Consider the following 17209-nt stretch of genomic DNA (forward strand, 5'->3'; position numbering starts at 1 on the left):
ATATCAAGACATCAACAGATTGACAGAAAAAAATAAAACTGAAATTTAAAAGTGATATTAACAAATGTGTTTTAATCTGTACCTATATCAAGTATGGTTGATAAGGGAAATAAAAATATTATTTTAAAATACAATTATCTATTCATTTGAGATATTGTGATGTGATAGAGTTTACAAGTATATGTGTATTACAAGTATATGTGTATAGATAAATATGTATGTTGGGGTGTGCAAAAGTGTCTAGTGTGTGACTTGTGGATGTGCACAGCGGTCACACATTGAACAGTGGAAATGCTAGTCAAACCAAAGTAACAGTAGTGTTTTAAAATTGTTTCATTTCATTTATTCATACTTTACCCATATATTTAATAATTTTATAACAGTGTGACTCAGTGACCTATTAGACTCTGAAGCAATTGCAAAAATTATCTCATATTAGAAAGTTCCTGCGCTGATCAGGATCACTAACCAAGCCATAATCAAGAGAAAATTGTATTCTACAGGGATTTACATTCAAAGACAATGGGATATAAATAAAATTCAATTTTAAGGTATTCAGTAATATTCCATTACATAATATCTCTGCCACCAAAAGCCTATTTCATAACCCAAAGGCTCTGAAGACAATACTTTTAAAGGTTTTAGACACTTTCAAATGATGACCTTTTAAAAGTGTTATCAATTTAAAGTATCCATGTCCTTGGATACTTTAATTATGGACTTAATTAGACATCACTATCCAGCATGAGACTTTCACATAGAATAACAATACGTAGGCATATCAAATATATTTTCTTATTCAATAGATGAGAAAATAAGAAAGATGATGAAGTGGGTTGTAGAATCAACTTGCATTTCAGAAAAACTATGTTTCAATCTCTCTTCAATCATATGACTCTTTTATGGGCTAGAACCATAACAGAGTTTAAATTTAAATTTTTAACATTTACATGTCTAGTTTTCAGACTGGAAGGCGCTGCAGTTTCTAGTCATCCCTTTTATATTATTTTAAAAAGTCCAGGAACAGTCCTATGATTTTTTTTTTCAATGTAATAATAAAATTAAAGAGAGAAAATTAGGATTCTTTTTCATTCCCCTCTATACTGAAAAATAATACTGTTTCTAAAAAGGTAAAACAGAGTTGCTCCCTTCATAATTTATAAGTCTTATTTTTAAGGGAGAATGAGAAGCTATTAGAGAATGATAACTATTAGAGCTATTTCAGTTGTTATTTTTTTGCTCCAGCCACAAGATATCCAACTAAAGATTAACCTCCCCCTTCAAGTAGTCACACCTCACCCTCCATTATCTTCAGTATAACACTGGCCACAGTAAGAGGTTGTACATATGGCTAGGGAAAGGGAATTTTTGTTGAAGAGGCATATAAACTCTAGTTTATATGGAGAAAAGGCAAGAGATGGGTGATGTTGCTTCTAAGTGTGCATTAGTGTCCAGGGAATTTAAGACAGAGCAATGTCTTGAAGACAACTATGAAGAAAACTTTAAAATATCTAGACAAACCTGTAGAGTAGGGTAGAGCTTCTAAATTGGGATTCCATTGATTTTGAACTTCCCTTTCAAGTGCTGGTTGTTTTCTGAGTCCATATGAAAGAAGACATGACTAAGCAAAGGTGATAATTTAAAAAAATAGAAGCTTTTAATAGTTCTTTATGCTTTGCTTTTGACAAGTGTACTAACAAATTTGAAAAAATATATTAAATCCCAATTTTCATTTATATGGAAAACACACACTTCCTGACATGAGCTTTGCACTTGTGTTTTCTTTCAAACAGGTGAGTATCTCTAAACTGGGATGACATTTATGAAAAAAATCAGTGCACCATGAAAGAGAATTCTCAAAATTTCCCCACCCAGAATTTATGAAACAGCAGAGCTGAGTTTCTTTCTCAGCAAGACCTTCAGGTTTGCTTTCCATAAGAACACTGAAATCATTGTTAATTTCCTTCATTATGTCCCCTTTATAAATTTGGAAGTGTTTCTAATTATGGAAGTCAATAGGTATGAACATTTCTTGTAAGGAGATTACATATAAAATATGGGGGAGTTTTTTCCACTTATTTTTGTTTGTTTTTGTCATATAATTAAAATTAAGTTATTAAACAATACTGTTTAGAATTTAATGTATTTTCATTATTCACTTTCACATATTTAAGGGAAAGCTGAGTGGCAATTTAATGTGATTTGATTTGGCCTCATAGGAAATGTCCACAATGATATCAACCCCAAAGAGGGGAGGGAGGAAAGTGCAAAAAGCAAGGCTTAGAAGTCCTCCTATTTAAGCCACCAGTTCATGGGAAATACCTAAGAATGATGATTATAGATATAATGTAAATGTTCTTTCCTTCTAAGTACCTTGCCTTGGTTAATCAGTATAGTCTGGACATTTTTACATTGCAGAACTTGTTTGTCCCCTTTGGTGTATATAATTAATATCTTGATTCCTATATAACTTCTGCAGGATTTTCTAAATATCTTTTCAATGTCTAACCCATGAGAAAACAGAATCCTGTAATGTGTGGCTAAGACATGCCACAAAAGTGATTAAGCTTAAGTGATGAAGAGGTACTACTTCTTTACTACTAAAATGTAGTTCAAATGTAAAAGTTGAAATTCAGAAGGGAAATTGAATATATTTTCATTGCTTAAATGTTTTGTATGGCTTTATTAATTCTGTAAAGTGCTCAGATAAAACCCATAACTGTGACCTGTTAAAATTAAAGGTTGAGCTTAGAATGCCCAGAAAATTATCATTTCATTGAACTTTCTAACATTTGAAGATCAAACTCTGAATTTCAGGATAAAACAAATACAGGATAGATAATACTGATTGTTTATTTGATTGTCTTGCAGGTACAAGCAAGATCTAAGTATTTATGGTTTCTTATCTCTTCGAACCCTTCCACTGTCTGTGGGACAGCTGAGTCAATAAGAAAAGGGGAATGAGTTTTTTTGGACTATGAATGCTTTGGACTAATCATAGAACTTTTTACTTTAGTACACTTGGGTACCATGTTTATTAGAAGTAATTTACCTGTGACTGCTGTCCTCCAGTGACACTTCTGTAGTGACAAGTGCTTTGTTCCTGAGGGCCTTAGTCTTCTAGGTTACTTGCTTTTCTTCAGTGGGTAAAGATGGAAGAATAAGATTCTTGGAAACAATCAAATTTCACTACTGCTGTCTTTGTAAAGATAAATATCTACTAGATATATTTATTTTATCCCAAATACCTTTTTAATGTTCTGTTGACCCTGCCATGAAATGAAAATGGAGAGGATTTTTCTTAACAAACAGTAACTGAGGGTCTGTGGGGAAAAAAATAAAATAAAAAGGCAACTTAGTAAGACTACATTTTTCCAGAAAGTGGGTAGCATGTAATGACAGCGATAGAGGGCTATATACTGTCACTGTCTCCATATGAACTGTTTTTCCATAGTGAAATGCCTTACATTCATACAGTCCATAAAACTTATTTCTCTACTTGCTCAGTGCCCAATTCTGTTTTAATTCATTCTCTTTGGAAGTGACATAACATAGATTGAACTGGAATAGTTCATTCTGCTCTGAGTCTCAGGCAGACTATTCCACTACAGGCAATCCTTGGCAGACTGTTCTGCATTGAGCTACTTTGCATTTCATTCAGCCTGTCTGGGTACCTGCCTTTGCAGCTTTGCAGTCATCATGATTACATGACACTTTAAAAGCTCTAACAGGCAGGATCCCTTTGTGATTCCGTTTGCAGAAAATTACATTCCTTTGAAAAAATAGCCAAATTTAGTTCCATTTGTAGGTTGTAAAATTGCTTTCCCTCTCAGTATTTTTAACTCAGCTATTCTAATTGTGACATTTCGTTTCCTCTTTCCTTCTTAACCCTTCTTTTTAACCTTTGTGAAAGCTGGGATATATTCTTGCATCTCCAGGAGCTGAATCTTTAAATTAAATATCAAGTATCACAAGACTCATGATACAGTAACAAGGGTGAAAAGCATTATGGAATTCAAGACAGTATGTACTTCAGTCATCAGAGCTAGTTTGCTATAGTTGTGTTCACCTCAAGGTATTGAAGTAGATGTGCAATATGAGGTATGGCCTAAAGAAACCCTAACAATAAGAAATAATCAATCATTTTCAGGAAGATGTTGAATTTTACCAATTTTTGTATTTATATTTTTACATTGTTTTATAACTAGTAGGGATGACTATTTTTCTAAAGTGAGTGAAAGATGTACATTTATTAAAGCACAGTTAGGATGATTTTCTCTACTCTCTGTCTCTCTTTTTCATTTTGAGGTTATACATACAAAGATATGCTTTCCATGATATTTAATTTTCATATTTTGAGACACCAATGAGAACAGATGAGCTTTTTTTAGAACTCCAGATGGACTTGAATGGAGATATGTATTTGTATGTCAAAAACATATATTTTTTTGTTTCAATTTTGCCAAATTCTTAAAAAATGTGTGTATTTGCTCTTATTTTCCATTATTCTTGGCTTGTTTTGGCCCCACAGACTGAAAAAGATGACAAAAATATTTTCTTTTTCTTAAGTATATGTAGCAAAAAATGCCTAAACATGCCAAAGAATGCAAATTTCTTACAAGATTCCAAACATTTGATGTGATTAAATTTTGTAAATATTTCAGATTGTCAGTAATATTGCTTCAGTAGTCATTGTTCTGGAGGATGACTTACTGAGCTATTCTTTTTAATTGAAAGACAGGGCATGGAGGCAGATCTATAATTAAATTCACAGAACACCAAAATTCTAGGGCAAAGACCTGTTTTCTGATTAGGGCAGCTATACATTAGTCAGCATCCTGTGGAGTTCTGCATTATCAGTGGTTCTTATCACTCGACATGCTACATTTATTCATCCATAAAAAATTAATCATAGTGAAAAAATGAATACATATGATCTCTTTCCTGGTAAGAATTTTAAAAGGTTCTCATGGTGTCTAAAGAGACTAAAGAGTTGTCTAAACAGACTTTGAAAACCAATAACACTAAGAAACTAAGCTGCTCTTTTTGTTGAAAAAAAGAAATCCATGTCTTTTTTCATACAATTAACCATAATAAAAAAAACCCCAAAAGGCCAGGAGTGGAAATACAATTGTATTTCTATGTCTTGCAAATATACATGCTTTGAATTTTACTCTTTCTGTTGAGATTGCTTTAAACTTTTCATGAAGGGTAGAAAATAATGAATCAGCTGTCCAGAATAAGTCTTTTAATTACACCTATTTTTAATTTTACATATGATATTATTTACATTTAATTACTTTCTTCTAGAAATGTCAAAGTCCTTTTAAATCTTCTCTTTACAATTAGGAGGTCCACAAGGTGATGATGATGCCTTGAGAAGGTTGACCTAGAAAAAAGGCTAGACAGAGTAAAGAATAAAGTAGGTGTTTATTGAAAGGCCTTAAAGGATACACCCTGGGCAGTACAAGAGCCTGGCCCGGACAACACCCAAGATGGACCCAAAATGGTCACAAAATGGATGACTGGTCATGAGATCTCACATTTTTATAAGTTTTGGTCCATCTGCATTGGGGTTAATTGTCGAATCACTGCTTCAGGTTATAAAGTCCAATCCATCTTGTTTTCCCTCTCCAGTCCACCGTTGTTTGTGCTTTTGGGCCTGAAACTTGTAAAGATTGTCCTTGGTATCAAGCTAGAAAAGGAATTGTTTTGTCTTCCTACTCTGTGAAGAGACCTCATTAACACTTTATTGGAAGCTTAAAACTATGCACTTGGGCACCACAGAATATGAAAAATATAAAAACTAAAACTTAAGGCATCAGTGTTAAACAGAAAGAAAGATGCATTTGCTTTATCAGGTGCCTAGAAATTAAGGTATTAAGAAGATACAAAGAAGAGAATGATGTGGAAATAAATATTAATTCAGTAATTCATATATCTTATAACTTCAAATGGAGAACGTCTTGATTGTACGTGAATATTTTTTCTCATCAAGTATTGATATTCATAATTAACCCTCAACAGCATGTGCTAACGCTACATTAATTTTGCAAATATTTATCTACAGAAGGGATACTATATATTGAAACTTACCTTAAAATCATGTGTAATATTTAAAACATTCCTCATTCACCAGAAAAAATATGACCAATTAATGTTTATTTGCTTTAGTGTCTCAAAAGTAATTTTGCATAAATGATTAAAATATTGCTTCTAATTTTGTACTTTTGGGATATTTGAATTATTTTCTTGGTTTTTTTCTTCTTTACCTTTTTGTCTTCTGCCTCTAGGTTTTATTATTTTTTCTTTAGTTTATTTGTTGTACATTCATTTCCCTTCATACTCTCAGCCTGAATTACTTTCTTCACAATAGAGTACTATTTCTAGTCCAAGTTTTTATCCCCACCTTCCCCATCAGAGGATAATTTACTGAAGATCACTGTTGTAGTTCCGTTACGGTCCACATATGCCTTCCCCTGTTCTTATTTCTTTCTTACACAGAAGCACATGTTTTACCTGCAGTCACTGTATTTTATGGCCAAACTACTTTACTAGAGTTGCTGAATCCCTTCTTTTCCTTCCAGTATAAAGAAACAAAAGACTAGCCAACAAGTTTTTGGTCATTGTTTTTTTGTTTGGTTTGTTTTGTTTTTTGTTTTGTTTTGATTTTTTTTGTCACTAACTTTGTTCCCAGAGGGAATAAATTGGTTCCAAATACCATAGCTATTCTAAGAATTTAGGAATTGCTGTCTGGAGGTTTGCTTCCCTGTTCTGCTGAGTACTGAAGAATCTGGCATCAGCTAAATCTGTTACCTAAGAAACCCAACTTCTGTTCATCTGTTTTGAACTACTGAAATACAAACTCTCTCTCCAATTCAATTTGTAATTTGGTTATATTTATCGTTAGCTGGTTCTTTGGGGAAAATTAACAAGAAGTTTTCATTTCTGTTCATTATTCTGTTTCACATTTTGTGATTTTGGGAACCTCACTATTTCATTTTTATTGACAAAGTAATGAAGGTTAAATAGAATGAGAGACATATATCTGGTCACTCTTTCATTCTACCTTGTCATATTGAAATTACATATTAAATGCTAGAGCCTAATGTGATGGTGGCAGTTTCATTAGGAGGATGGGAATGGAAAAAGGTTGAAATCTTAGCACAAGAAATATTAATCGATACTGGGTTGTCAATGTATTTTTCACCCTGTACATGCAAAAAGGGAAAAAATATCTAGAAAGAACTTTAATCACTGAGAAAAAATATTTGTGAAGTCATGAGAAGCTGCATGCTCTTTCATTCTGACCTTGAATTGCTTCATAAGCATGAAAAGATTATTTCTATAAAAATAAGTGTAGTTTCTTTTTCCAGTGCCTGAGATCCATGCACTAGCTACTCTATAGAATAATTCTCATTGGTTAGACTAGAAACTGAAGAACAGGGATCATAAGCTAAAAAATAACAATAAGGATTTTAACAGTCTGGTTTTTTCCTTACTGGCCAAGTTTGAAAACTATAAAACCTGTATTACTAGTATGCTCAATATGAAACATATTTATCTCAGGGAAAAAAAAATGCATTTATATTTCTCTAAAGAAATACTGTATTTCATTATCAGCACATTTTTGTCATTGTCATTTTACTGCTTATTTTGAAAAGGCTTGTTTTCTCGTTTCTATAATTTTGTTTATTTGTTTTGTTTAATACATACCTGAAATAATTGTTACCTCCTATACTTATTTGGCATGGAGCTCACTCTTTAAGTAATAAAATATCTTCTGTGAGAAGGCAGTTTGCTTTGACTTTGTAAAATCTGAGTTCAAATTGCTTCCAATCTACGATAAAGGTAAATAGGATAGAAAAGGGAAGAAAGGGTGAATCCTGGCTTTAGACAGTGGATGCTTATAGTTCAGATTCTCACCTTTTTTTGTTTAAATTCCATTTTTATTCATCATGTGACTTCAATAACACTAATAATTAACAAAACCTGTAACTGTTTATCATACATACTGACTGATCTCGCTGTGACTATGTGCATATAATTCTTTTACCAATAAATTTTACTTTGATTATATTGTAGGCACGTCTAAACAAACTTCTTCACTTTAAAAGGATTGAACTGCAAATGAGCCAATTAATTTCTGAGAAATAAGCTGGCAAAGGTCATTTAATACAAAATGAAAATCAAACTCAAGCCTTGGAATGCAGAGACCTGAATTTTGTTGACTTATATTCTGCTTTTAAATAAGACTTGTAACTTTTTTTTATCATGTAAAAAAGACAATCTGCAAAACCTGTCACTTAAAATTCTGGGCAGATATATCTGTGATGTAAACCCTCCCCTGAGCCTGAGGAATGAATAAATAATAAATAAAATATAACTGAAAATGCCTTTATAATGCCATCCAAGAATTGAAATATGTGCTTGTTAAAACCCAGACTCTGAAAAGATCACTTTTTATATGCAACTTTCAGGCTGCAGTAATTAAAATTCTTGTTATTTCACTGCCAGTGAAAAGATAGTGTGATCCATGCTTCTGTGTATAGCTCTGCACATTCTATAAAGTTCTGACATCTCTCACACTACTTTTTGTGTCTAAGAAAAATAACGTACCTAAGCTGATACTAATCTCATGTGACAATTCAAATCAGTGAGGAGCATAGGTGTCTGAAGTACTGTAGAAAATGAAAATGCTTTGTTTTAAAAAAGCTACTTTCATTTAGTTCTCTTCCTAGTCCCTTTCAGAATCATGATATCCTCAAATATTTGCACACCCAGAAGTATGACCTCAACAATAGCCTTTTGTGGCTGTACTTACATGAAGCATTTTCATGTATTGAACAATGTCTTTAAAATGTAGAATGGAATAGTAAACCATTCATCTTTGCTTTGCTTTCCACTCTAGCTTCTTAAAGTGATGCTGGCATACTAGGGCTTTTCTTAGCCCTAAATGGAAGTTGTCATATACATAGCATAATACAGATAACATGCCAAATTTTAGTGAACATAAACATTTAATATTTAGAAAAACACGTATATTTTCTCACCTGTTTAGCCCACAAATATTAGAAACAACAAAAAAACTTTTGGTGATTTATATCTTCATTGACCTATTTCTGAACGTAAAAATCCAATTTTGAATTCAGTTATGTTCAAGTTGAAAAGGAACAAACAACTCCACATATGACTGATATTTCTCCAGAATTAAAGCACTGCTACTGAAAAATTAGCTTAGCCTGCAGCTGCTTTCTACCTTGAAGAAAGGATGTTCAACTACTAATGATGTTTCTGTATGAATTATCTTTTTATTTAACCATGTAAGTTTATTATATAGAATAATTATCAATGTTACACAGTTTTCTCCAGTGAAAGATGGATCTTTCTAGTAAGACTGTACCTGTTTTTCATCACTTTCCAATTACAGCTATGCTCTTGCATTTAACAAAAGAGAGAGAGAATTTGTTTCTGATCCTCAAACATTTATTTCTTCATGCTGGTATCTTCTAAATGATACTCTTGAAAATAGGAACAGGAGCAGAGCAGCAATCAACCTTAAATGTATGTACAATCACTGGAAGTGTCTGAACTCAAACCTAAAATGAAGGGCTCAAACCCATTTCTTCAGGAAATGTGCCATTTTTTTTTTCTTGGAGTTGAAACAACATGTATAAAACATATTTTTATGAACATTTATGAATGCAAAAAGCATTATGTATCAAAAACATGGTCTGCTTTACCTACATGGAAAAGCTTTGTTTTCTGGTTCACATAGTGAAAATTTTTGGACAGGAAACTGAAAAGACTTGGCCACAGCAGTACAGTGCTGAAGCACACTTGTGTTACCAAGGTGACTCTTACAGACTCGTGCCCAACCCATCAGTAATAAGGAGTTTAACTAGAGAAGTCTCTAGAAACTGGATCTCTGTCTTGGATAGAATAAAAGTTTCGGGAAGCTTCTCCTTCTTCACAGACTTTTGCACAGACTGTCCAGAAATAAATAGCTGAAGTAAAAAAATTCCTTCAACATAACAAATTAAATCAATATTACAAGAACATTATAATGAAGCTAAATAATATACCTGCACTTTTATGTGATAACTTTCCCATCAGTGACACTGCTTACAATATCTTCCAGGAAGGATTTTAATACATGAACCCATAAGATGTATTGTTATAATAACATAGGCAAAATATCAGAATGTATGCCTAGACTTCTGTAAGGAGCATGAAGGTACGTGTATTCCAGCTCTCACATATTCCAGTCCTTATTCCTCACAGAAGTCTTTCTGCATATTTTTAGTGAAATGGGATTCTTCTCAATGAAGTAGTCAAGAAAACAAGATGTGAAGGTCTATAAGTCCATTTTCTACCCTAAGTAGAATATTTACATAAAATAATGAAGATCTGCAGGACAATACCCTGCACAGCCAGCTGATCCTGTGCAATAATTCTAGAGGTCACACAATCACATCTTCAGATGCTAGAGTCTGAGGCACAAAGTGTGCCCTTGTCTCTGATGCCTAGCTCTGACATCCAAGAAAACATTGAATTTCATATAACACGATGAAAACAATTGTTAAAGTTAAATAGAAAAACTAAAAGTGTAAGTGTGTAGATTAGAGAGTTTTCTTAAGTCACTGGGTGAAAAAGTTGAAGTTTAGAGTACAAGCTAGTTAAGAAAACAGAAAATAAGATGGAGGATTTAGGGTGTTGTCTCTTTTCCATCTTCTTTCTTCATCTTCTTCTTCTAGAAGTTTTTGGGTAATAGTAGATGATTGGATAGAGAATGCCCAATGCAGCACACAGGTGATAGGTCATTGGGTCACTAAGAAAAAAAAATTATGTATCTATTGTTAATTTGGTAAGAATAAGTATAAAGATAAAAGAGCTGCATATTTTGAGGCCATTTTGTGCTATTAAAGCCAACTTGAGCCAGGCTATGGTAGGTTGAACTTGAGCAGAAAGTCTGGGAAGGACTGACAAATCTTTTAATTATATATGAATAAACACGAGAAAGAAGAAGCAAACGAGCCTTTAGAGAATCTTTCCTGAAATAGAACTGAGATAAGGGAGACTCCCTGTGAGGGAGTATCCCAGGAGAACACAGCCCTGAAGAAACCAAAAATCCCACAGCCACAAGTAGTGCAACATTGAGATGTTAAGGAACACGCTACTTTTGTCCCTCAAGAGGGGCTGTGCACGGCTGCTGACCCCCTTCCTCCTGACAGCCTGCCCAGGCTGACATCAGCAGCAGCACAGGCAGTGTGCTTCCCATGCTGTGCGCTTCCCATGCTGTGCACACCAGGCATAGTTCCCTCATATTGCTCTACTGTTCATGAAGCCAAGGTGCAACACAGGTCTTGCTCACATTCTACAGGCATTTTCATGGCTGGCTGCTGCTGCCAGATGAACCAGTGCCTGTGTCACCCCACTGGAGCTTGGCATCATTTATGATTCCATTTTTACTGTAGGTGGTTGAGTGTGCACATTGTTACTTGTCTTTCTTGTTGTATCAATAAAGCTCTGTTTTATAATGTGTTTTCAAGCTGCATTACATTTCAAACCACATTTTCTCAATCAGCATGGTTAAGGCACACCAGCGCATACCATAAGGACACCAAAAAGTGTCTTTGCATCCTTCTGTACTATTGCTGATGCAGCCACAAATGTATTTGACAAATGATATTTATCAGGTTAAAAAAGACAAATGCAGAAAGAGGTTTTTTGTCAGATAAGCAAAAAAATGCTGCAACAGATGCATTGAATCTATCAAAGCTGCTTCATGGAACTTGCTTTGTAGCTAAGGCATTAGGAGCATGTTTCATAGGTCAAAGGGAAATCATTCCTGTATAGTGAAATCTCACCTCAAGAAAGCTAAGACGTATTCTTGAAGATATCACAGAATTTCCTGGGTTCTTTTCAGATCAAAGTTCTTGCTATCTGAATTGCTGCCTTATCTATTTTCAGACATACACTGAGAAATCAGTGTTTGTTTTCCTTTTGATTAAGTAGATATCATGTATTAAAAAGAGATAGCATTTCGAAATTGCTTACTTAACACAAAGAAATGTGTTCTATGACACTGTGATGTCATAGAACAAAAAAAAAGCACAGGTTTTTATTGTCTATGTTTTATTTTAGGATTTTTTTTTCTTTTTTTTCCCCCTGCTGCTGCTGTTCAGAAATATCTACAGTAGCTTGTCACACAGAAATTCAACTTTGAGGGATGGAAGGTGCTTAAGGGCATTTTTTTAGACTGGAGGTAATTACATTTTTATGAATTCATCTTTCCTTGACAGAAAGATTTAGATGTACTTGATTTTTGATTGTACTGTAGACTGTGGTATAAATTCATGGGATATTAAGAAACCAGCTGAGAGACAAACCTCACAAAAAAGAACAGTCAAAGCAAAATGAGATGAAAAAAGTGAAGAGAAAAAAATCATGCAAGAAATCTGATGATTGGGAGGGCAAACTTGTTTGTTTATTCTGAATGATCCTATACAACTGTACTTTGAGAAAGTAAGGAATTAATTCCATTTGATATTGAATTTTTTCTTTTTTTTTTTTTCTCTGAAATACAGTGTACCTCAGAGGTACACCATTCATTTGTGTATCTGAGATTTTCAGCTTTGGGCTAGCTGAACAAACCACAAGAGACTGAAAAGAAATCAATTTTGCTTAATGATACAGAATGTCTGGCAATAACTAGAATACCAAATTCATCGAGCAAGTAGTGCAAAAAAATTGAAACAAAGTATTGGTTTTGGTTCACTGGTGAAGCTACACATTAAAATTACCTTGGTTGCAATTCTTTTGGGACAAACAGAAACAACATTTCAGATTTCCCACAGTATGAAAAAATTGAAACAAATTTGCTTTGACCATATAAAAGTGAACTAAAGAAAAAGATTTTAACTTGTTTTTAAGTAATCTTTTATTTTCAAATAGAAAAAAACAGTAAAATTAGTTATGTTTTCAATCCAGATTTAGTCAACTAAAGAAAAAAAACCTAAACAAAAATTAAACTTATTTTAAATAATAAGGCTAAATAATAACAACCATTTTATGTTGGTTTTGCAAATATGATGCAACTTTCACTTTTTCCCCAGGGCTATCTTGATTGAAATAATCTTACTAATTAAATTATCAAATTACTCAAATTCTTTAACAGTCTTTATTGCCCAAAAATGCATTTTAAGGCCCAAAAATGTGTCACCTAGTAATTGCCATTCATTCTCTTCAAAAAAAGTGCCTTTAAAATGTACTTATCCAGCAATGCATAAAATTAATTGCAAAACCAAGCACATGGCAGTTTGTAATTGATACTCCCGCTCCTCTAAATTTGAATCTATCCAGGTCTCTTGATCAACCAATTGGTTCTTTGCAGCCTGTATTTGTCTCCTCCATATCTTTTGCCTTTGGATGATACACTCCCTGAGAATGCTTGTTCAGTGCCTAACAACACAGCTTTTCCTGGCAGAAGAATCTACCACAAATTCTGCTTGTGACTGTTTAGAGGGTAAATAATGGAACAATAGCAATGGCAATGTACTATGAAACATAGGATTCTTCACAGTTTTAAATAATTTCTTTTAACTTACATAAAAGAGGAGCTTGCTATAGTCATGTAACTGCTTTATGTAAAAAGAGAGTTTGGAACTTCCCTTGCATTCATGAATGTTACTTTTTTTGGTGGATTGGAAAATAATGTCCTCTGCCTGTCTAAACATCTTCAATTACTTTACTGTCAATTATGGTCACAGTGGAAGTAAATACCTTCAGCAAGAAGCTGCTGCAGACTGACAACATCTTAAATGTCCTGTTTGAAGGACAGAAACATAATAAAATCCTGAATGCTGATTGAAATTCTTAACAGAGTAGATGAAAGCCTAGAAGATCCAAATAAGTAGTTTGGATTTATACGTTTTACTGTTTAATATGGGATGAGTTCTTGCCCTTGCCAGAGAATGAGTTTACAGAGAGAATCCTAACTGTTAAAGCAATTCCAATAGAAAACAAACATTTAATTGGATCCTAAATGTTATTCAAAATGCTTGTTTTCATTATTAGAAGAATGTTGATCTGCACATGGGGTTTAGAATCCATAATGCTGAAGACCTTATACATTGGACAAAGGTGAAAGAGAAGGAGAAAAGACCTTAATTTGACATCATATAATTTTTGAATACTAATAGTTTCTGTGATGATTGCCAAGTTGGGATTCACTTGAAACTCATCAGCATTTTTATAATGTCTTACTAACCTTGTTTGCTGAGATTGTGTGGCTGGCCAAATTAGATACGATGGTAAAAATTACTTTGGGGATTGCAGATGTGCTTGAATATGTACATTTGCTGCAGTTTAATGAAAAGAATGAATATTCTCTTCTTATAAACAGCATCTTCAGATGAGAGCTCCTAGAGAATGTCAGGAAAATGTGCCCTTTTAAACAATTTCTGTATTTTATGCCTCCCAGTACAAATATAAATCTCCTTGAGAATGAGACATCTAACATTCCTTGTGCTACCAGGTTTCTGACTCTCAGAAACTCTGAGGATTTTTGGTTTTGTTGTTAATGATCAGTCTGGTTTTACCCCTCATTAGAGAATGCAGATCAATTTTTTTTTTAGTCTGTGTGTCAATGCATAGTATTAAAATTTTATCATATGTAACTTGTAAAACTCCATGTGTATCTTTGAATCTCTCAGCAATTCAGTAACAAAAGATCAAACTATCATGGTTTGTAGCTGAAAAGTAGCATCTCATCCAGCAGGAGCTTCCACAGGAAAAAATATATATTAGAATGAAAGTATTGCCATCATCTTTGATGGGTGTATCTTGTGAAAACACTTAAAGGGCATGATTAATTGCAGTATTATCACAGTAGCTGCTTTTATTTTTCCTCCAGGTAACTAGAAATATTTGCTTTTTTTTTTTTTTTTCCTAGAAGGGGCCTCAAATCCTCCTGCTATCTATTCATCATGCAAGTCTTCATTGTTACATCATTATGTGTGTTTAAATGGGGGGAAGGAAAGAAGTCTTTGAAAAAAGTTGATGTTACCATAATGCGTTTTTGAAAAAAGCTACCTTGTAAAACAGATGCACATGTATATTTTAGCCAAAATACTGTCTTTTTCATTTTAACATTTTGAATAGCTTATCATTGCCTAAAGTTGGTGCTAAAAATTCAACATTGACCACTGGAATTCACAGAAATTAACTGGAGACAATCTCTATAAGGAAGATTATTGTTATAAATGAATTATTACAATCACAAATAGAGATATGGAATTCTGACACAGAATTGTGTAAATACGCCCAGACAAGATTTTTCAGCAAGAACTGCTTTGTAGAATTTTCCACTTCAAATTTTCCATGCAAAATTGCATTGGCACTGAGTCACCAGCCACAGCCAGCAAACATTCACTCGAGTTGATTTAAGAGGACTGTAAAGGTGACTTTTAGACCCTGCTGCATCTCTCCTGCAGTTCTGTCCTGTCTGGCAGCTCTTATCCATGCTTATTGCCAGTGTGACAAAAATGTTGTTAAAAATCAGGAATCATGGTGCATCAAGAGAGTCTGTTCTGTTGTGAGGCTATGGACAACATAGAAACAAATATTTTTAAAACATACTTATGGCAAAATATTTTTTTAGACAGCCACTGATAAAATTTAAGAGTTGGCTTTTCTCTTTCTGTCACCCTACACTTGCAAAGCATATTTGCTTGCACTGGATGAGCTAAGTTGTGTGTTAATTCTACCTATCAGTTAGTATCACTTAATTTTCTTTAATTTCTAGAAATACATTAAAGTTACATCTTAGGCTTCCCTTTCTGTCTATACAGAGTGTTGCACCTAGATTTCATAGCTGGTCCTCAAAGGAAGTTAACTACACCAGTCCAACAAAACAGCACCGCTACAATACTGCTCTCTAGTAGCACATACTTAAGTAGTGGTGGAGTACAAAATATCAATGCCCAATTCTGAGGAAGGAGAGGGACACTTCTGCTGACCAGTGAGGTTTGTTGCAGCATTACATACTCAATCTAGAAGCAGCCCCACCAGTGCTGCCAGATACTGTCAGCTTTGATGATTCCATGTAGAAAAATTCAGTGATCTCTGAACAAGTTTAACTGCTTTTCCCACAGTTTTGTCTTTTTAAATTTATTATTTGAAAATTCAGCAATTCAGTGAATAAGTGAATGTATACCTTTGTTAGCTTTCCATTCCCTGAGGTACGTATTATCAGATCTTGACAAAATGTGTTTTCACATCCAATTTTTGAATCATGCATTGGGTTATTTCTTTTTTTTTTTCGGATGAAAATTTATATTATTAGGAAACATTGTAAGGTACTTAAACTCACTTGCTTGTTTTCAACCTACAGAAGAGTGAAATGATTCATTATGAAAACCTAAAAAAATTCTATGAAATCAGTGTGTTTGAATTCTTTTCCCTCTAACAAAAGATGGGGTAGATAAGACTGAAAACACTCTCCTCTCTCAAGATATTGACAGTACATTCAATCCATTAACAGCCAGCTGACCAAACAACAGGCATGAAGAGTCTACAAATTTTATATTAGACAGTGGGAATGTGCAGACATTATCTAGATCATATGTGGTATCTGTAGCTGGGAATATAACCCTATTGCTGGACCTCAGTGTCTCCATCTCTTTTTCTCTTGGTATGAATCCCCAGTATACACAAAAATTTGTACTAACCCAAAAGAAAATATAAGTGGACGGAAGGCAGGACTCTGCCTATTTATCTGTTCCCATTGTTCCTACAGTATCATATTGTTCTTGCTACTGAACAAGAGAAAAGACCTAGCCCCAGAGAGATGGCAAATGGATGCATCATTGTCACAAAAGGAAAATGTAAAAACCCGTGTTAAAGAATGAACATATGCTTTAAATGTGTGAAGCAAAACCTAAAGAAAAAAAATAAAAGAAAAAAGAAAAGGAAAGGAAAAAAGTTGTTCAAGTGACTGTAGAGTCCACTCACTCCATTCATTATGTTATATGGTACAAAGAAAAGCAGTTTTGCATTTGAAAGAAAAAGGTTTAAGTGCCCTCTTCTGTGATGCCAGCTGGTAGTACTGAACTCTTTTATCTTAGAAATAAAGTAGGAAATCAGTTCAATGAGCACTTGGCCTTAGAAAATGCAGCGATCAGTTTGAGGTCCTTTGATATTTCTG

The sequence above is a fragment of the Parus major genome, chromosome 2 (genome assembly GCF_001522545.3).
Source record: "Parus major isolate Abel chromosome 2, Parus_major1.1, whole genome shotgun sequence".
NCBI classification, from domain to species: Eukaryota; Metazoa; Chordata; class Aves; order Passeriformes; family Paridae; genus Parus; species Parus major.